Here is a 22,741-nt window from a genome sequence, read left to right as displayed (position 1 = left end):
GTATACATCAAAAATCAGTGGTACATTTCCCCTTGTTTACAGCAATTTGATCTTCTTGAATACGTTAAATCTTGTGTATCATGTCGAAATTTGATTATTATGCTATTTAGAATACAAATACATATAATTAAATTTATTACTTTAATTTCAACAAAATTTAATAAACTCGTTTGTTGAGAAATGTGTTTACTTATATTATCAAAGAAAATTCGAAACTGATACATTCATTAAAATCATATTGATCTTTATATACTGATATATATTATACAAGGCACAGCAGGTATGTGTAAAAATTCGTTATTGCTGTCAAGAAATTAGCCATTTAATGTAAATTCCTCGTAAAGGATCTGTCAAATTTTAGGCAATTTATTAAATATATATTTTCGAAATTTACCAATATTTGTAAATTCTCGTGGTAAGCTATCATCTTAGTATTATATATAATCAATAGGTATGTGAGAATTATCAGAAAATTTACTTTCAAAAACGACATATATGTTTTGTTAATTAAATTTTACTTACGCTAGATAAAAAAAATAATAAACTCCTCGGCGGCAAACGTGTATAATGCATACACTTATTTATAAATACGATAGATACCATTTCCTTCGAAAGCGAGTCGCCTGCATACTTAAATATATACACGCATACATAGATTTGTGCAAGAGGGAGCATATGTTACGCATACGCTTGAGTGATTCAAGTGTATACGTGTGTGAGTATCTGCATTCTTATAAATGCACACACAGATATATATACATACACACACACAGATATATATATATATATATATATATATATATATATATATATATATATATACACGCCCGCCCGCGCACATACTTGTCTGAAATCTTGGATTTATATTAAATTATTTCAATGTTAATCATATTCAAGAATATACTGTATAATCCCTCCCCCCCCAAAAAAAAGCAACGTGTATTGGTAAGAAGTATTTCTTACCATTTTAAGGCCAGTGATTTGTTAGTATTGATTGTCAGAGCAGAGGACAAAATATTTTGCAATAGCTAGCTGCAAAGGGAGAGAGATGACAGAATCGTTAGCACGCCGGACAAAATACTTAGCAGCATTTCGTCCGTCTTTACATTCTCCGTTAAAATTACGACGTGGTCGTCTTTGTATTTCATTCTTTCAGGATCGATAAATTGAGTAGCAGTTGATTACTGGGTTCGACGTAAATGATTTATTCACCCCACCACACCCCCAAAACAATTGCTGGCCTTGTGCCAAAATTTGAAACCACTATTCAGCTGCACACATTAAAATTCTGTGGTCGAGACCTGCCCTGCACGACATTACCATTAATACTTGAATGGTTAATGAAACAACGTTCCAGTCATGTACTGAGTTTTGATCCAATCCCCAGAGCCTGAAATGCGATCTGTGACCTTGTGTGGATCTTAATAATCTGTAGTATTTGTTACGCCATTATTAGGGAAAACGATGCTGAACACATTCTTAAAACTCATCAGACAAATCCAACATCTCTGCAACTTGCCGAACGTTGGTGTTTATATTATTAAGCTGGTATAAGAATTCCACAATTGTTTAGATGCAATAATGTAATTTACTAAATTATATCAAATACGTCTATGAATGCCATTAACATGATAGTTAGAGCAATTACGTAGATAAAATTACATTTAATGATTTAACTAATTAATCCAAATATCATTTCCTAATATGTTAAATGAAATGTCTATTGCTGGCTTACAATGCTAAACAACAGCTTGGACAGATGAAGAACTTTCAAAGAATTTTCCGATTTCTCAAAAGAGAAAAGAAAAAAAATGAAAAAAAAAAAACATCTGCAAAATTCTGGCTTCAATATCAATTCGTTCAAGAGTTATTTCCCCTAACTTCCTAGACCAGAATTAAACACTAACGCACTCTTTTGTTGATTATGTTTTGCTTGCTTCATTATTTGCGCTATTTAAATAAATTGAAATTTATTGGCTGACAGCATTGTGTTAGTATTGAATTAAATATTAGATAGCATGTTGCTATGTTAACACTCGACATCAACACTTATTGGAGTAAGGGAAGTTAATTTAGTGACATATCAAATTTGTTTGCGATGTCATCTATATAATATTTCAGTAGTAATATCTCAGAAAATATGATTAATGACTCCAGAAGCACCAACGGGTATATGCACATACATACATGAAAAAAAAAAAAAAAAATATATATATATATATATATATATATATATATACATATATATATATATATATACATACAGAGAGAGAGAGAAAGGGAGAGATTGTGAGCGAGAGACAGGGACACACAGACAGACAAAGAGAGAAAGAATTAGACAGAAAGAAAAGATTAGTGAGAGACAAAGAAAATATTATTTATCGATAATTGATGAATGACTTGGAGAATGTGTCTTTTGAGAAAAAAGCTAAAGATAAAACAAATAAACCAATTTGCATTCTTTTAAGGATTTTCGGCGACCTGTAGAGTGTCTGCAACGTGTTTAATTAATAGCTAACTACTCATAATGTAAGGTTACTAAATTAAACACTTGTGTGCGTGAAATAAGAGATTTACTGACAGATTGAATTTATTTCAGATGCCAGTTGCAAGATAACAAGCCAGTTATGCTGCCGAATGTGTATTTAGTGATTAGAATGCATATTAATCAGATGGAGTACATTTCGATATAGACAGCAAGGTTGCGATAAGAAATTCGTTTTACAACTACGTGCGGCGCTGTCTTCGATCCAAAAGTGAAATACATTGGTCAAATTCTTTTTCTTTCTACTATCGTCTTAGGCAAGTCCAGTATGTAGTGAAATCAATTCCAGAGAATGTAACATAATAGAAACCTGAGTACATACATAAATATATACTGAGAGGGAATATTTAGCCCCACTTAACTGTGGATATTCAGTTAGAAGAAGTTCTACTGCGGTAGTTACCACGAGAGAAACTCTCATATTGGCTTTTGATGCAGAATGTACACGTTAGTGGAGGCGCAATGGCCCAGTGGTTAGGACAGCGGACTCACGATCATAGGATCACGATTTCGATTCCCAGACTGGGCGTTGTGAGTGTTTATTGAGCGAAAATACCTAAAGCTCCACGAGGCTCCGGCAGGGGATGGTGGCGAACCCTGCTGTACTCTTCCACCACAACTTTCTCTCACTTTTACTTCCTGTTTCTGTTGTGCCTGTAATTCAAAGGGTCAGCCTTGTCACACTGTGTCACGCTGAATATCCCCGAGAACTACGTTAAGGGTACACGTGTCTGTGGAGTACTCAGCCACTTGCACGTTAATTTCAGGAGCAGGCTGTTCAGTGAAAATTGCGCTTTTGCAAATTAAAGTTGTTAAAATGCGAATAAAAGTCCGAGAATGTAAGCAATGGAAAGGGTAAACAAAGACTACATAGGTTTCATAGCTGGAATAATGTTTGTTACATAATTAAGAACACACATAAAACTTGCTTAGATAAGTGTTCTATTATATTAAAGATGGTTTATATTATAGTGTGGAGATGAATTAAACACACACAAACACACACACACCACATATAAACACACACAAACAAAAGCGCGCACACAAACACAGACACACACGTACGTGGGCGCATGATTATATTTATGTGTATATATATATATATATATATATATATATACAGAAAGAGAGAGAGAGATAGAAGAGAGAGAGAGAGAGAGATAGAAGAGAGAGAGAGAGATGCCCGTTCAATTTACTCAAAGCATTATGTCCTATGTTAGATAATGTGCGCTTGACAAAAAAATATATATATTTAATAAACATTTTTATGGAAACAATATATTAGCAATTACTGTAGATGCATTAACTGTGTCCCATGAGATATTCTCCAATATAATGTGAAACCACAAGCTAGGATATAAAACATATCACCAGAAAGTAGTACAGGTGTTTTTTTTTTTCTTTTTTTCCTTTTAAATAAGAGTTATTAAAAATCTATCTTTCATAACCTACAATAAGAGAAAAAAGTGAGTAATAAATTTACAAGTGTTTGAAAAATTCTGTCATGTTGGAAATAATGCATTTAAGAGACTCTAGGCAGCGATAATTAAAATGTAGCTGTGTGTATTTATATTTAATTTACTCCTCCACTAAAATAGCAATACGTTGGCTGCGAGGACTTTAGAGCTTTAGGCCGTGTGGAAAATGCATGCCGAATTATGTACATGGAGAGAATTATATTGAATCGGTACGCACCGGGGCAATTCTATACACATTTCTATAGAGAGAAATACACTTTAAAGATAATTACTGCAGTCATGGTCATTCCACATTTATGTCTCTTCAAGCGTGTTAATTGTTTAAGGATTATTTTCATCATCATTGCTCCTAATTGCTATTTTAATGTAAACTAAAAGTTTTACATTGCAGTCCCTCTTTCATCGCATACAGATGCGTGCGTGTGTGTGTGTGTGTGTGTGTGTGTGTGTGTGTGCGTGTGTGCACGTACCCACCCACGTACACCCACCCGCACACTCTCACACACAAATACACACACACACACATACATATTTGTATCTGTGTGCATGTGTGTGTCTCTGTGCCTGTGTTTGCCCGCGCCCATTTTGTCAAGCGGTATTGGTATATTTACGCTGACGTAACTTAGCGAGTCGGCCCCCGAGACCGACAGAATGCGCACCAGACTTTAACAAAAAAATATAGAGTACCGGGGTCGATTCAGTTGACTAGAATTACTTTAAGGCGGTTCCCCAATACAACCGTGCCGCACACTAATGACAGAAACGATTACTAAAAAAGATAAAACATGTTTATTTATTTATATATATATATATATATATATGTATGTATATATGTATGTATGTACATATAAAGATATATACGTACACACATATGAACGCGCGTATATATATATATAAATAGAAATAGGTGTGTGTGTGTGAGTATGTACCTATGTAAATATGTATCGCGAATTAGCGCACTTTTGTCATTTATTATTCTCGTATGATTCAGATACCTTACATTTTACATGCAGATAGATAGATAGATATATTAGATAGATAGATAGATATATTAGATAGATAGATATATTAGATAGATACATGAAATATGTATTAAATAACTATATTATATTCACATATGCAACACAAGTGAAACATCATCATTTTAATTGCTAAAACATAATAATTTTCATCGGTAGAGAAATGAGACAACGCGCCACGCGTTTCACCTAATTCTCTTTTCTTTTTATCATATGTAATTCATATTCTAAGCCACTTCACGATATAGGATCCCCTCTGTAACTTAGAGAAGCATTATCGGGTGTATGTTTATATTATTGCCTATTTATAAAACGTTGCCACCTGGTTCATCTTAAAACAACAATGGGGTAGACAGAGCTGTTTTTGCAATCATTTCCCTGTATATTCTGCATTAACAATTAAAATTCGACAACGGACTTTATATTAGAAAGAATGCTCTTTGATATTGCCGTATCATTTCACGCTTCAGAAACCACTTCTCTTAAAATGGTAATCCCTCATTCTATAGCGAAAATATATACATACACAATCGCAGACATCTGCAAAAAGTATACGCATATGTGTATTAGCACACACACACAGATTGTCAACATGTAAACACTCTCGGGTGTACACCGATGTAAAATTATTGAACAAATTACATATGTGTATATTTATTTACATGTTTGCTTTGTTTAGCCGCAATGCAGTCTCTATTCTTATGTATGTAAGACGTTGGTCGTAGCCCCCAGCAAGTCATATTAGTCGTTGAGTATTACTTTGGGATAACGACTTCCGTCGCGTAAATCATACTCAGATGTATATATGTGTAAATAGATGTATATTCTTTTATACTTTTAATTCTTTCAGACATTTGACAGCGGCCTTGCTGGAGCGCTAGTTTTGGTCGAGCAAATCCTTCTTGGTAAGCCTTATTGGTAAGTACTTTACTCTATCCGTCTGTTTTGCCTAGGGGACGTAAACACACCAGCATCGTTTATCAGGCGATATTGGGTGGGGGGCTAAACACAGACACGCAAACATATGCAAACACACACATATATACATACATATATATATACATATATTCTTTCAGTTTCCGCCTACCAAATCCATTCACAAGGCTTTGGTTAGCCCGAGGTTATAGTAGAAGACACTTGCCCAACGTGCCACGCAGAGGGACTGAACTCGGAACCATGTGGTTGGTAAGCAAGGTACTTACCACACAGTCACTTCTGCGCCTATATATATATATATATATATATATATATATATATATATATATGAAAATTCCAAATTGAGAGTGTGAAGGAGGGAAAATCCAGCCTGCATACGTTTCTTAATTTACAGATCCTCTGATGTAACAGTTACTCAACGAGGGGCACACAGCTACCTAATCATCAGGCCACTCGAAGATACCTTGAATACATAAATGTTCTTCAACGCCGTTTTCATACCTACCACGGACTGCTTGAAGATGGGTATCTTCTTACACTTCGATCCTTGGACTTATAATAACACACCCACACACATATATATATGCGTGTGTGCGTGAAGAGAAAATCGCTGTAGACATGTACACATTCTTATTTGGTTGTAAAAGGAAAAAATTATTTCAATGTTTCCGACAGTTTATCATTTGCGAAAATAGATATAAATAGTATAAATAGACGAAAGCGGAAATGAATTTTACTAAGAATAAAATGTATTTAAGAATATAGAATTATAACGGATCAAACGTAGGCCCGTGTTTGGAATGGATTACAGTGAACAGAATATAAGGTGAATATATGCCTCAAAATGAATTAGTATTGGAATGGTGTACGTATATGCGAGGATGGTGGTGGATAAATTAATATGGGAGCGTTTATGTATGAGTGGGTGAGGTTGATCGTGAAAAGGTGTTAGTAATGCAGAAGACTGAATATCTGGAGGCGTACGTCCGTGAGGTGGAAATTGAACCTTGAACTATATAGTCTCATATAGAGCTTGATCACACAGACAGTATTATAAGCAATCTAGTTTACTACTGACTTTCAACCGCTATATTTATGTCTCGTAATTTATTGCTATAATACCATCTTCTTTGTCTTCATCACTGATCTACTTCTCCAGTAATACTCTTTATCCTTTTCTCATATTTTCCTCATTTATTCGAGTATATCTTGTTTAACCCTGTCTTTTTTCCTTTATTCTCAGATATCGAGATATTTTCACATTGAAATATATTCTGCTTCCTCAATTTCAATATCGTTATCTAATGATGTACTACTTCTCTTGATGAGATATCTTCTCCTTCAGAAAGCATCGAAGTCTTTGCAATAAATTGTCCAATATGAATGATCAACTTTCGCAAAACGATTCTAGTTATTGCCATATAAAATATGGTTTATGACCATCTCACGTCAGTGATATCAACAAACGGTTTGCTTTTAACACAAGAAGTCAGAGGTGAGGTGATAATACAAAATGAAATAATAGCGATGACAACCATTCTCTTTGTGAGGGGATTCCACTGAAAATAAATATATTACCACCGCCATCGTCACCGCCGAATCCACCGCTACCAGTATCACCACCAGCCCATCATAATCATCATTATTATTATTATTATTATTATTATATTATTATTATTAGACTTAAATTGCCATGAAGGTCAGCAATTACTTGACATGCCTCTATTAAAATTATTATTAATTATTATAGTTATATTTATTCTACAATAGTTTTATTTTTATTACTTGACACGGAACAAGTCATCGCAGCTTTCTTTATTTCTTGGTCGCCGGCAATTTTTGATTTGCTTTAATATATTATTTGCGATTGAAACTATTAAAGGTAACATAAGTGCAGTGCCTAGCACTGTACACAATCTACTGCGTCTGTATATTATGTGAGTTTGTTATAGTAAGTCCTAAGATCAAAAACGTGTAAGTCTGAACACTGAAACGCGGGAACACCTGTTATATTAAAGAGCACTTTGCATTTGTATTGAGTCCTGTAAATTATCGCTTCCGGCGACTCAAGAGAGATTCACACGCACACACACACATACTTGTTTATGAATATATGCGTATAGGAATAGCTTTGTGGCAAGCAGCTTGCTTACCAACTACATGGTTCCGGGTTCAGTCCCACTGCGTGTCACCTTGTGTGTCTACTATAGCCTCGGGCCGACCAAAGACTTGTGGGTGAATTTGGTAGAGGGAAATTGAAAGAAGCCTGTCGTATGTATATATGTATGTTTGTATATGCTTGTGTTTCTCCCGACATCGCTTGACAACCGATGCTTGTGTGTTTACGTCCTTGTAACTTGGCGATTCAGCAAAAGACAACGAGAGGATAAGTACTAGGCTTACAAATGATAAGCCCGGGGGTCGATTTCCTCGACTATATGCGGTACTCCAGCATGGCCGCAATCAAATGACTGAAAAAGATAAGTGAATAAAAGAATAAAGAATGTGTATGTGTGTGCGTGTGCGTGTGTGTGTGTGTGTGCGCGCGCGTGTGCGAAGGAAACGAAGAGATGAAACGATTGATAGATAGATTGACTGATTGATAAATAGGTAGGTAGGTAGGTAGGTAGATAGAATGACAGAGAGACAGGTAGATATATAAATAGACAGGTAGATATATAAATAGACAGATAGAGAGATGCACGAATGCATAGATGCATGGAAGGATAAGATATCTAACCCGATATCTAACCCGAGAAGTCATTAAAAAGCCTTGGCTGATTTAATAGAAAATCTCTAAAACTATAAACAAATTAAGGTAGAACACGTAAGAAAATTTATGGAACCTTTTAAATTTTATAGTATAAAAATATTAGGATATTGAATGGAAGAAGCGGTAACAAAATAAAAAAATAAGGATACGAGAACCGAGATAGAATTTAGAAAAATTGGAAAATTCGAGAGTGAGACAGAGAGCGAGCAGTGGGGGTAGAAAAGAATGATGGGCACACAGATAAAGATGAGCAGGGAGTGAAAGAGTGAGAATGGGTGAGTGAGTGAGTGAAGGAGGATAGGAGGAGAAAAAGAGAGATGGGCACAGAGAGATAGAGGTGCAGAGGGAGTGAAAGAGTGAGAGTGAGTGAGTAAGAGAGAGAGGTGGAGAGAGCGAGAGAGGTGGGGAAAGAGAGAGGTGGGGAGAAAGAGAGAGAGAGAGAGGTGGAGAGAGAGAGAGGTGGGGAGAAAGAGAGAGAGAGAGGTGGAGAGAGAGAGAGGTGGGGAAAGAGAGACGACAAGAAAATACGGTAGCAAACTAAAACGGTAGACTAAGAAAAGTCAGAAAAATAACGAAAGTAACAGAAAAAATATATTGGAAAATGCAGTTAAAATATTTTTTTTTTTTTTTTTTGAGGAGGGGAAATGGACAGAGAAATAAAATAGAATTAACGTCAAAGAAATCAGAGAACTGGAAAACAAAAACAAAAATAAGGAAAATATATATATATAAATATTAGGAATCAATGAAGATAGAAAAAAAGGATTGGAAAACATAATGTACATAAGTGGAATCTAATAGAGGAAAGAGTAAAATTAGAGGGAAGAGAGAAGGAAAAGAGAAGAGAAATTGGTACTAAAAAAATGGTAGAAGAATGTGAGGAAACATAAGGATAAAAGTACATGGAGAAGTAAAAAGTACAGGTAAGAAAAACCAAATGAACGCAGGTAAGCATTGAAGTTCATTAGACAAATGAGTAATTACTTGAGCACGGTGGTTTTATACATATATATATATATAATTTCTTCCCTTGTTATATACATGGTTTCGTAGTATATATATATATATATATATATATATATATATATATATATATATATATATATATATAGTTATACGTAGTTAGAGAAATTAAATGCTTTTTTCAAGAAAACATCGCACCGCCATTCTGGAATTTGAAACTAGGGTCTTGCGATTAGGTGTGCGACACACTAACCACTTCGTTACTTGTTTTCGCAGGGATTATACACAGTCTGGATGCACATGGTTAGAACAGCGGACTTGTGATGGAGGAATCACGAGTTCGAATCTCAGGCCGGATGATGTGTGTGCTTATGAGGTAAACACTTAAGCTCCACACGGCTCCAGCAGAAGGTATTGGCGAACCTCTGCTCACTCTTTTGCCACAACTTTCTTCTTGCATCTAGCAGCTCACTTGCGATGGACCGGCGTCCCGTCCAGGTGGGGAACCTATACGCCAATGAAACTGGGAAACCCCGCCTCATGAGCCAGACATGGCTCGAGAAGGAACAAACAAAAAAAACATACACAATCTTTTAATGATGTTATCCGTTCGCCTCCTCTTAGAAATAGAAGTAATGTTCCCCATGAAAATAGTCACTTTAAATTTTATTCGACACGAGGCCAAAATCTTCGCCAGAAGAGGTAAGTTAATTACATCGAGGCCAGAGTTAAACTAGTACATATTTTATCGACATTGAAAGCATGAAAAGGAAATTGAACCTCGGCGGAAGTTGAACTCTAAAGAAGATAAAAGCGAACTGAACACTGGTAAGCGTTTTAACCGGGTGTTAAGAATTTTGTCGGCTCCTTCGCATCACCACATTAACTTATTGACAAATTACAAACTGAACTGAAATGGTATGGGATATTATGGGTCTCAATTTTTTGGTTAGATAACAAAATTCATGCATATGTTTCAAACCCAACGGAAGCAATGATAAAGATATTAATATTTTAGTAAAGCTACATATTGTAAAATACTTTGATTGATTTATTCACCGTAGTAAACATTCGAAAGTCTTTTGAAAATATTTTTGTAATATGCACCGATATAGAACCATATATTTCTATATTGGTGCGTGTGTGTGCATACTTATATATATATATATATATGTATATATATATATATATATATATATATATATATATATATATATATATACGTGTGTGTGTGTGTGTGTGTGTGCGCGTGTGTGTATGTGTGTATGTATATATATAGTTATATACACACATTCATACATACACATATCTCTATATATAAATGATATATATATATATATATATATATATAGACATATACACATATAGACATTTGTGTATATATATATATTGCACAATTGGTTATCAAGTGAAAAACATTTTGTTCAATTTCGCAGCTAATTAGTCAACCATTAGAGTATACCCCTGCAGCCAAAATCATTTACCCAAAATATCCCCATAACATAAACACTGTCATATAATTATTACTAAACCTCGAAATGTGTTCGTGTATATGTTAGAAAATTTAATCCAATTTGGTTTTACTGTATAAAATTATATATATATATATATATATATATATATATATATATATATATATATACACATATATAATTTTTCGCTCACTCTCTCCCCACTCACTCACTCTTTCTGTTTTTCTCCTTGTTCACCTTTTTCTCTTTCTCTCTCCATATAGAAGGTGAGAAAGAGAGAGAAATAAGGAAAGAATGAGGGAGATATATATATAACTAGACAGGTATAAGTTTGATAAATACATTCTTATTTACACCTGTATTCATAACTATATACATAAATCCGCATACATGAATATTCCCATACACACAAGCTTACAGAGAGACTGAAAAAAATCAAGATATTTCCTTATTTCATATTTAATTACATATACATTTGTGCCTGTTTTTAACTTTATATATATATATGTATATATGTATATATGTAGTTATACATCTGTACCTGTGTACATACCTATGTACTTGTAAAAAGGAGTGCGTTGTTGATAAGATATGTCCATACTGCAGCACTGAATTTAATGTTGATACAAACATTCCTTCGTTGAATGCTATCGAGAGAAATAAAAAAATAGCCTTTCTTTTTTTCTCATTCTCCTTTCCCAAACAAACTCTTCCGTAATATATTTATTAGTTTAGAATGTCCAAATATTGTTCGAATATTTCTAATTTCCTATAAACATTTAAAAAATTCTTTTTGCTGTTCTTTCCGATATTAGAAGTATGTTACACGATCTGTTTTTTGCTGACGCACAAATTATTTTGGAGTCCTTGCCTGATGGTGGTGAACTTTGAGGAAGATGCAAAAGAACACAATATCCGCTAATTTGCGAGTCTGCGTAACCTTCATCTAATAAGTTTGGGTCAGACCCGTGTATTCGTTTAAATAAAAGAAAAAAAATAGAAAACACTAAATACCTTGTCTTTCTTCCCGTCATATACTTGAAACTCTGGCCGAGTAAACCTATGCCCCAAAACATTTCAACGTTGACTGCCGTCGCCTTATTTCAGATAGGATCGATCTAGCAATTTACAAGTGAAATATTCCACATTCATTAAAAAGTATTGTATTTTTTTTTTTTGTTTTGTTTGAGAGAATTTTGTGATAATTATTGAACGTCCGCTCAGAGGCTCGCTCCTTGCAAGTTCCTTGTTTATCTTGGTGACAAGAGTAAGAAACGATGTGTCGTTACTATTTATAATTTTCGGCACACAAGACAATTATATAGGGACTTGTAGTTTGAAATTGTTATTTCAATATCTCAGTTGTAGAGTGTTTTAACGTTGATAATGAGGCGCTTATTTCTTGACTGCTGGAACGAAAGGAAGTATGTGAGTTATTCGCTGAGGCTTATCCCGGCATTAATGTTTGCATAATAATTAACTACACTAACTACACTAACAGAACCCGAAGAAAAACTTGGTGCAGTGTTAAAATGAATATCGAAATAAGACATCAGTGCATATGAAAAACAATGCTGTATATGATGCGGATGTTTACCCTTGAGTTCAAAGCCCGTAGGAGTTAACTTAGTTTATTTTCAGTGTTCTTGAAATAAACACCATTTCAACGCAGAGTTCAAGCGAAGTAATCGACAGATATTTTTTTTAATTGTACCGCCTCGTTTCGCTCTCGTGTGTTAAAAATTTAATCTGGTACTCAGTTACATCAGTACCTTACCATTGAATATCTTTAATCGAGGTCTCTCTGCAACAGGGTTTGTGAACCATGTCTTTCTTCTCATTTTATCCATGAAGAAGACCCTGAATAAAAAAAAATGTCATGGACTAATCTAGTCTCTTCCAGTTTAAACCTTAAAAATAAACCAGTGAACTAGTTGCGTCAACCACCCAACAAACTTACAAAATGCATCCCTCGATTAGTTTTGATTCTGAAAGCTTAATATTCGAAACCAGGTTGTTATAAAAGACACCATATTAAGTTACAGCACAGTAGGATCAATCTGAAAACATATAGAGGCGAATGACTAATGTATTCGGCTCTTATCCATTCTTAAATGTCGAATATTTGCATCTTCTGTATCAAGAAGTGTACAACTTTAAGCTTGTGACATATACCGATTCTAATCAATTCTTCCAAGACTCACCATTATGAAGCCAATGAATGTTTTTGTGTTTCTATAGCTTAGCAGCTGCTTCAGTTATTTCACTGTCATTAAAATAATGTTATGTCGTTCATTATTATCATTTAGCTTTAGGTCATTTGCAATGAATAAGATATATAATGAGAAACGTTTAAAGGTTCAACATACGTTTAACTGTTCTATTTTACTAAGACGTTAGAGTTTAACTGCATTAAGGTATATTTCCGATATTTATTAAATGGAATTGTCGTGGAAGCATTTTTTTTTTCACATAGAGGCACCAAAGGAGATCTGTTCGTGAAAATGTGACGCTTTCGATGCCCCTAGCAATCCTGACTTTTCCCTTTTGTATAGCTAATACATCCCAGCAGGTAAGATGGAAGAGAAAGAGAGATAGTAAATGGACGAGAGAGAGAGAGAGAGAGAGAGAGAGAGAGAGAGAGAGAGAGAGAGAGATTGTTAGTTAGTTACCGCGCCACTTCTGAAATGTAGTACAATGTATTTTGGAATCATAGTGAGGTGATCTATTCAAGTTAGGTTTAACATAATATAATCATATTAGTATATCCGAGCAAATTACAAAATCCAAATCTTACTACGAAATTAGTTATAACTTTCGCCCAGGTCTGCGTGCGTTTCTGACAATACTTTGTATCTTTCTCAGTAAGAAAAATATATTTCGTTCGTGTAGGTAATCTAATTATATACACCTGGGATCTTCCAATATGCTGACGGTAGAGGCGTTAAGTTATAGTTTGAAAATGCTGTCCCCCCGATCAGTGAATGAATCATGCGGACAAGAAAGATGAAGATTATTCTATGCACACATCTGTTTATTTTGCTGTACAAACAGAGGGCTTTTGTAAGGAAAAAAAACTATATGAATGCATTCACGTGCGTATCTGAGCTGGCGTAGATAAATAGAGTGTAAAACGTTTATTGTAAGGAGTTTTATTTACGTGTTTAAGACAAAGAACTCAAATGTTGTTATTGCACGCTTGCTAAGGGAATGGCGGAATTAAGTCAGTGCAGGTAATTTATCATGTTGAATTACAGCTGGTAAATATATTCCACCTATACGTATCTGTGTGTGTGTGTGTAAAAGTGTCTTCGTTCTTTCGTTTACATATATGTAAGTGAGCGTGGATGTGTGTCTTTCATCCGTGTGCTTACACATACATGAACATACACACACATATATATATAAAGATAGATAGATTCAGATATATATATATATATATATTGGGTATATGTATCTATCTATCTACATATATATATATACATTCATGTATATACATACATATATATACATACACATATATATATATATATGTATATATATCGATAGTACATGATCACATATGCATGCATATTCATAAATATGTGTACAAGTATATATATATATGTGTGTGTGTGTGTGTGTGTGTGTGTGAATGCTTGTGCATACATATGCGTGTGTGTGTCTGTCAGTGTCTGTGTGTGCGCGTTATGAGTTTCTGTGTGCGTTTCAAAATACACAGCAAGCTACAGCGGCGCCTATCGAAAAGTAATTAGTGTAAACATCTTGAAATTTTCAGTGCCGTCATCCTGATCGTTTTTACCGTCATTCTCCTCCTCTTCCTCCTCCTCCTCCTCCTCATCATCATCATCAACACACACCACCGCCACTACGGACAGTATAACCACAACCACCAACATCACCGAAACCATCATTATTTGTCATTATCCCCATCAGTAATGTTGTCATTAAAATTTTGGAAAGTCATTAGTTCTTCATCTTTTGTTTTATTTTATAATACTGATACTGTAAAGTTCCCCTCCTCCTCCTTTTTCTACTACTACTACTACTACTACTACGACTACTCATTCTTTAAAAAATGTATATAGACAGATGGACAGAAAGAGAAATACAGAGATAGATACTACTAATTCTACTACTACTACTACTACTACGAAATCTAGCACTACTACTGTTACGACGACAACGACTGTGACTTATGATCAACAGCATCAGCATTACGTGTTCGTTAGCAATTGTGTTCTTCGTAGAATTTAGTTTTGCATTAATTATCGTAGACAACAAACGGCTCCAGCATCTACCTCGTTCTTGCTATATATATGTACAGAGAGATACATAGATAGATAGATAGATAGATAGATATGGATATATAGGGAGATAGATACGCCCATGTGTATATTTATATATGTGCGTGTGAGTTTGTGTGTGTGTGTGTGTATATATATACAGGGTGTCCCAAATAATATATACACACTAAATAATTGTAAAGTAAGTGTTTATTAAAATACATTTAATTTTAAAAATTTAATAGAATCTACATTCACTATTTTATTGTTTTGTCAATGCCTGTTTTCAAGTGTGACGAAAGAACTCTGGCCGAAACAGGATTAATGTAACCTAATGTAATATAAAGCTGAAGCAAATTAACACCAAATATACAGTGCGTGTGTTTTTATTGGCTAAACTGGCAATATGACCATCCCCAAATACAACAACAATATATATATATATGTATATATAAGTACATATCCATCAATGTCTGTATGTATGCTTATATGCATGCATGTATATAAACTTGTATGTGTGTATGTATGCATGCATGCATGCATGTACGAAAGGAAAGTGATGTATCTGCTTGGTTCTGAAATTTCATACTGATATTAGAATTTTAAAAAAAGTCTTCAGCTACATCAACAGCTAAAAAAAATCCAGTTTCGAAGATAGACAACGACAACAAGAACATCAACAAGAAGAACGACGATAGAAAATGTAAGAAGAATATTTGGTTAATGACTATAGGAACGCATTAAGATTGTTTGGTTAACGTTGATGAAAGTATAAAGACGGGAAGACAAAGTGATCCAGCTTGGGTGTGCAGATTAAGAACACATTTGAAGTGTGAGGCAAGAAGGTGTTTTGATGCAGAACAGCTGTTCCTCGCTGAATTCTTACTAATTTTGTGCCACGCTGCTGCTTGTAGATGCACGCATACGTAGCTGTGTGTGTGTCTCTGCATGACGATGTGTGCATATGTAATTATGCTTATGATAAATGTAACACTTTACATACATACATACGTACTTTGAGACTGCAAATTTATCAGCGGCAACAACAATAGCAACTATATCGAGAGGAACAACGATTGCGACAGCGAAGAATTCACCCCAATCAGCATTGTAACCGAAATTGTTTAGCCGTAAAAACGGTAGTAAAAAGAATACACGTACTTGCCGTAGTAGTAGTAGTAGTAGTAGTAATAGTAGTTTGTAATAATAGTTGTAGCAGCAATATGGCAGTTCTATTAGGAGTGGTGGTGGTGTATGTGGTGGTATAAAAATGGCGAAAACAAAACCACGCAAAATGATGAGAAAATGATGTCATCGAAAATAATTACACACGACAACAAAAACAACAGCAGAAGCAATAACAACGAACGAAAATACCAGAAACAGCTATAACACCACCACCGCCGCCACGAAAATCACCACACCAACAATAATAACTAAAATATGGAAAATTAAACCGGAAATATTGAAAGGCAAACAATGGCCGCCTCGAAAATAATCCACATTATAGTTATCCACCCCTGCTACTTTTAGTAATTGGTAGCTTACCGTCTCTTAATAGATATATAGATATATACCAGATGGTTTTATTACACAGACTGGCATATATTTTCTATTATGTGTTTGTTGACTTTGTTGTTGTATATTATGTGTTGTAGCTCGCCTTCAAGGCGAAATTTATTGAAATAATATATTAATGTTGAATGAACGTAGTGTTGAATGTACATATGTTTGTCTCTTATTACACCTTTCTATTATCTATATAGAAACATAGCTGCATCACTGCCTATGTTTTTAAAGTTTATATATATGTTTTTATATATATATTGTTATGTATAACTATAATATAATGAAGGGTGAGAACTTACCCTATATTTTCCGAAGGTGGCGAGATAAACGTTTGTCAACGACCGTTTGGCAGGAGTGAAATGAAATTTTTATTATGATCACTACGGATCTAATTTACAGAGATGATACAAAGACAAATACAAACAAATGTACAAGATGTATGAAGTTCTGTTTTAAAATGTTTTACGATGTTTTTATAAAATTTAAAAAACGATGACTTTGAATATCCAGACATACATATGCATGCATACCCACACACATCTATATAAATATATATATATATATACACATACATACATACATACATACATACATACACACACACACACACACATACCCATACCCATACATACACCTACACACATGTATGTCTATAAAAAGAAGGGGAGATTGGGTTTTTCAACCCGGCAGCCTATAAGGCCCAGCAGTTTGCCTTTTATTTTCACAATGATTAGTTTGGGTGACTTACACCCACCTTTTTCACTACTTCCTTCCATCTTCGTTCATATACTTTCTCAGACAGGGTTCTCTTTTCCAGCCCTATCTTGCTCTTCAGGTGATATCTGAAGTAGAACAGCAATCCAGGGCTGGATATGTAGGACCCTGTCACGATGCCTTCCATTCTCGTCCTCCATATACACTCTTTCAATACTGTTACCGTACAGAGAAAACAAGCCTCACCTTCCTTTGATAGTCCAGTTGGCGGTATCATCTTTATCATAGACTCAGCCGACAGCTGTACTCGTCCCAGATGCGACAACACGTGTTCCACGAAAATCATCAAGCCGGAGAGCTTCCGACAATGTACGAGAGCGTGCTGGACAGTTCCACTGTCCTGCTCGCATCTCGGACATGTCGGTGGCACTGCTAAACCGTGCCTGGATAACTTTTCGCGAACAGGTAGAGCATTCCTGTAACTCTGCCAAGTCAGAGATTTTTGGAAATTATCCAAGTACTCTGGCTTGAAGGTCTTACGAAATAGGTTGGCGAGTTGGTTCTCGTCGAACCCCAGAGCCCCTCCTAAGACGTCATCGTTTCCCTCCTCCACTAGCCGTCTGTAAAATACCGAGGTGGTATTCCCGCAGCCAGCCTTGCCCGTCTTGTGGATAGACCAGAGTGCCTGACGGCACTCCTTCTGCCATAAAGTCAGACCAGGAGTGAAATAACGTTGGTATGGATAACCAAATATATATACTGGAAGTTAGCATAGTACGAGGCAGGTAACCTCGTTCACTTCCTGTTAAAAAGGGGAGTGGGGAGGACAGCTGGAGCTTGGTGCGGATAGAACGAGAGACGGAGCTGCATACGGGTCGGACCGTTCCCCACCCACCTTGAAACAATCGAGACTGGATATAATCTCCATATATGAACATTTACTTCCCTGTTTGAACACTTTGTTCTTGCGATCAGAAGTTTACCCCTTTTTCTTACATTATAATTTGTCTGATCGTAGCAATATATATATTTATATATATATATGCGTGTGTGTATTATACATATAGATAGACACACACATATATATATGCATGTATATATATATATATATATATATATATATATATATATATATGTATGTATATATGTATATATATTCTATTCAGATTAGATGAGATATTCCCATTGCACACCAACTCCAATGTCAGTCGTATTCATTTTATTCTGTTTAAGATGGGTTCTTTGCACTTTCAATGCTGTTTAAAGGAACATTATTCCTCACTTATATATATATATATATATATATATATATATATATATATGTTGTTGAATCAAAAGTTTTGTAACATTTCGCTAAATTATTTTCGCTCTTCGTCAAGTTACAACCTTACTTGTTCCGATCAATGGCTCACTTCCTGCCGCTGCAATATTTCATAAACCAAGACGAGGAGGGAATCCTCAGTGCAGGAGTTCTTCTCTTGAAGGAAAACAATTGGTATCAATGTGGAGTCAAAGAACTTTAAGAATGTTCTGGCCTCAGACAATATAACACGTTGGCCTCTACTTTGAATGCGGGGTTGCTTTGCCTGTTAAATGACGAATTAAGCAAAAATGTTTACAAAATATTGCAAAACTTTTGACCAAACGCAATGTAAATGTTGTCAACGGTGAACTGAGAGAAGGTTTATTTAGTTGCTCGTGGGTGTGAATTATGTAATGAAATTTAGATAATAATTTAGTATCAAATACTTAATGTCGACGAACTCATTCCTGTGAAGCCTTTGGTAACAGATTACAAACTTAATTTCCATTAAATTATACACATGCAAACGCACGCCCAAACACACACACATACTCTATCTCTCTCATGCAAACTGTCTCCTATTAAGATTAGAAATTTCAGAAATGCCCATTGTACACCAATCTCAATGGAAGTCGTAAACATTTTATTCTGTTTAAAATGGGTTCTTTGCACTTTCAGTGGTGTTTAAAGGAGTATTATTCCTCGCTTAGAAACTGAAGCTGTCTTCTTTCATGTCTATGGGTTTGTGGGAGTACGTTGCCATTGTGTCATCATCATCGTCGGTTTTCCAAATAAGGTTATTGAAGAATTAACACCAACGCAATACAAGTCGTTGACTCCTCATCATTTCTCCAAAAAGATTTGAGTTGCGAAAGATCTCGAATGATTTAACTCTCGAAAAATTCATGTATGTTACATGCGCATTACGTGCTTTTCTGACTGTATTCTGAAGAAACTTACTATTAGTGTTCACGCTAAGATATTCTAGGCGGGCATTGATACAATAGTTGTCGACAACTGATAATTTGTGCAGATTCGAACCACAACACCCTAAGTGAGTTCCAACCGCGTGTTAGGATCATAGTTGCAATAAAAAAAATAACCGGTACTCCGTCGTTTACGATGACCAATGTTCCAGGTAATCCGATAAATAGAACAGCCAGTTCGTGAGATTAATAGATTAATGTGCAAACGGCTGAAAACTCCCCCAGACACGCAGACAACGTAGTTCTCGGGTGGATTCAGCATGGCAGAGAATGTGATAAAGCTGGCCCTTTGACATACAGGGGCCAGCTTACCCGGGGTAGCTCGGTGAACTGGAGCAACGTGAAATAATGTGTCTTACTGAACAACGTAACCCGTGATCGGGTATTGAACTCGCGACTTACGATCGGGCGCCGAATATCCCTAACAGCTAAGCCATGCACCTTCAACCATAATTCCAGTGAAACATTTATGTAAACTCGACAGCGGATTACTTTGTTGAATTCCTTCCGATATAAAATAAGCTTTATAAACAAATGCAGAACTTGGTTCAAATACACTCATAATTAAATATGTGTGTTGGCACTCCGTCGATTACGATGTCGAGGGTTCCAGCTGATCCGATCAACGGAACAGCCTGCTCGTGAAATTAACGTGGAAGTGGCTGAGCACTCCACAGACACATGTACCCTTAACGTAGTTCTCGGCGATATTCACAGTGTGACAAGGCTGACCTTTTGAATTACAGGCACAGTAGAAATAGGAAGTAACAGTGAGAGAAAGTTGTGGTGAAAGAGTACAGCAGGGTTCGCCACCATCCCCAGCTGGAGCTTTAGGTGTTTTCGTTCAATAAACACTCACAATGCCCGGTCTGGGAATCGAAACCGCGATCCTATGACCGCGAGTCCGCTGCCCTAACCACTGGGCTATTGCGCCTTCACCATAATTAAATAATTCTTAGTACAAAATGTTGGAGAAATAATAGCGGTAGCGATTTTATTCCATATAATACGTCCACGATATAGACGCCACATGAGTAATTTTTTTAGGTCTGAGACTATTATTGACAGAAAAACTGGTTATATGGAATCGTAGCACCACTATTAAGTCTAAATAACAGTACTGGTTTGTATCAGAAACGTAGTCATAAATTATTAGTGTTAGTTATAGGACAACCTCGGACATATTATTGACAACCTGCATCTCACCAGACTACATGATACTGCCTCGTGTTTTGAATGCTGAATTACGACCGGTATTGACAATATATCACCGCTTCAAATTCCGTAAAAATTAATGTGAAATCATAGTGAGTGATAATGACAATTATTAAACATAAATGTAAGGTAATATATGATGTAACCTCAGAGAATTGTGATGCTATACAAAGAGGAAAAGAAGACAAGAGCGTCATTCAAATAAATTGTTGAACAGACTATTGGAAAGAGCAAACGATTAAAGCTTGTAGCCAACAGCAAATGCTTAAAAAGTAAACAATAATTACAAAGACGTCGAGCTGGCAGAATTGTTAGCACGCCTGGCGAAATGCTTAGCGGTATTTCTGCCGTTACGTTCTGAGTTCAAACTCCGTCCAGGTCGACTTTGCCTTTTATCCTTTCGGGGTCGATTAAATAAGTACCTGTTACCCACTGGGGTTGATATGATCGACTTAATCCCTTTGTCTGTCCTTGTTTAGCCCCTCTATGTTTAGCCCCGTGTGGCCAATAAAGAAATAAGAAACGCTAGCATGCCGAGCGAAATGCTAAGCGGTATTTCGACTGCCGCTACGTTCTGAGTTCAAATTCCGCCGAGGTCGACTTTGCCTTTCATCCTTTCGGAGTCGATTAAATAAGTACCAGTTACGCATTAGGGTTGATATGATCGACTTAATCCCTTTGTCTGTCCCCTCTATGTGCAATAACGAAGCAAGAAACGTCAGCAAGCCGGGCGAGATGCTTAGCAGTATTTCGTCTGCCGTTACGTTCTGAGCTCAAATTCCGCCACGGTCGACTTAGCCTTTCATCCTTCCGGGGTCGATAAATTACGTACCAGTTGCGTACTGGATCGATGTAATCGACTGGGTCTTTTCACCCAAAATTTCGGGCATTAGTCTCAGAGTAGAAAAAAATATAAATAATTCACTTTGAAGTAGCAGTTTCTATGCAATCGATTATGCGTTTGCGACAATATAAATATATACTCTGAGTTTAAAAACCCGCGACGTTCTTACACTCAGTACAAAATCTACTTATATAGCCATACACATGTATATACCACACGTAGATATACAAACAAACGTATATATATATGTATATATATTCGTAAATTTCAAGCCTACACACTCACACACACGTGCACACATATAAACTTATATTGAAATACATACGTACATATATACATTCAGTATATATATATGTGTATGTGTGTGTGTATGTATTCGTTCCATATATTAGTTATCTTCATGCTGGAACTCCTTCTTTCTATGCATTCATGTGCGTGAATTAAAGGATGCCCATCGCTTTTGTCCATACATTTATGTAACCATAAATCTGTCCGCATAAGTATGTATATCACAACGTATTTGCGATTATGAATTGGTGTCCGACTACGAGACACATGCACTGTCACAAATATGACAGGGCGAACGAGGGAAAGAGAGAGAGAAGTGAGTGGGGAAGACAGAAAGAAACACAGACAGA

The 22,741-nt window shown here is 35.7% G+C and overlaps 1 long non-coding RNA gene across 1 annotated transcript in view; it reads right to left on the bottom strand.

Moving 5' to 3' along the window:
• The window catches only part of LOC149131281 (uncharacterized), a 64,793-nt gene extending 51,070 nt beyond the window's left edge, over window positions 1-13,723 (bottom strand). Inside the window, exon 1 of the long non-coding RNA XR_016238049.1 lies at window positions 12,201-13,723. This is a non-coding gene — a long non-coding RNA (uncharacterized LOC149131281). The remainder of the gene's footprint in view (window positions 1-12,200) is intronic.
• Between the last annotated feature and the right edge of the window lie 9,018 nt (window positions 13,724-22,741).

The sequence above is a fragment of the Octopus bimaculoides genome, chromosome 23 (genome assembly GCF_046866305.1).
Source record: "Octopus bimaculoides isolate indiv1 chromosome 23, ASM4686630v1, whole genome shotgun sequence".
Taxonomy (NCBI): domain Eukaryota; kingdom Metazoa; phylum Mollusca; class Cephalopoda; order Octopoda; family Octopodidae; genus Octopus; species Octopus bimaculoides.
Note: the sequence above shows the minus strand (reverse complement) of the source record. Positions and strands in the feature narration are given on the sequence as shown.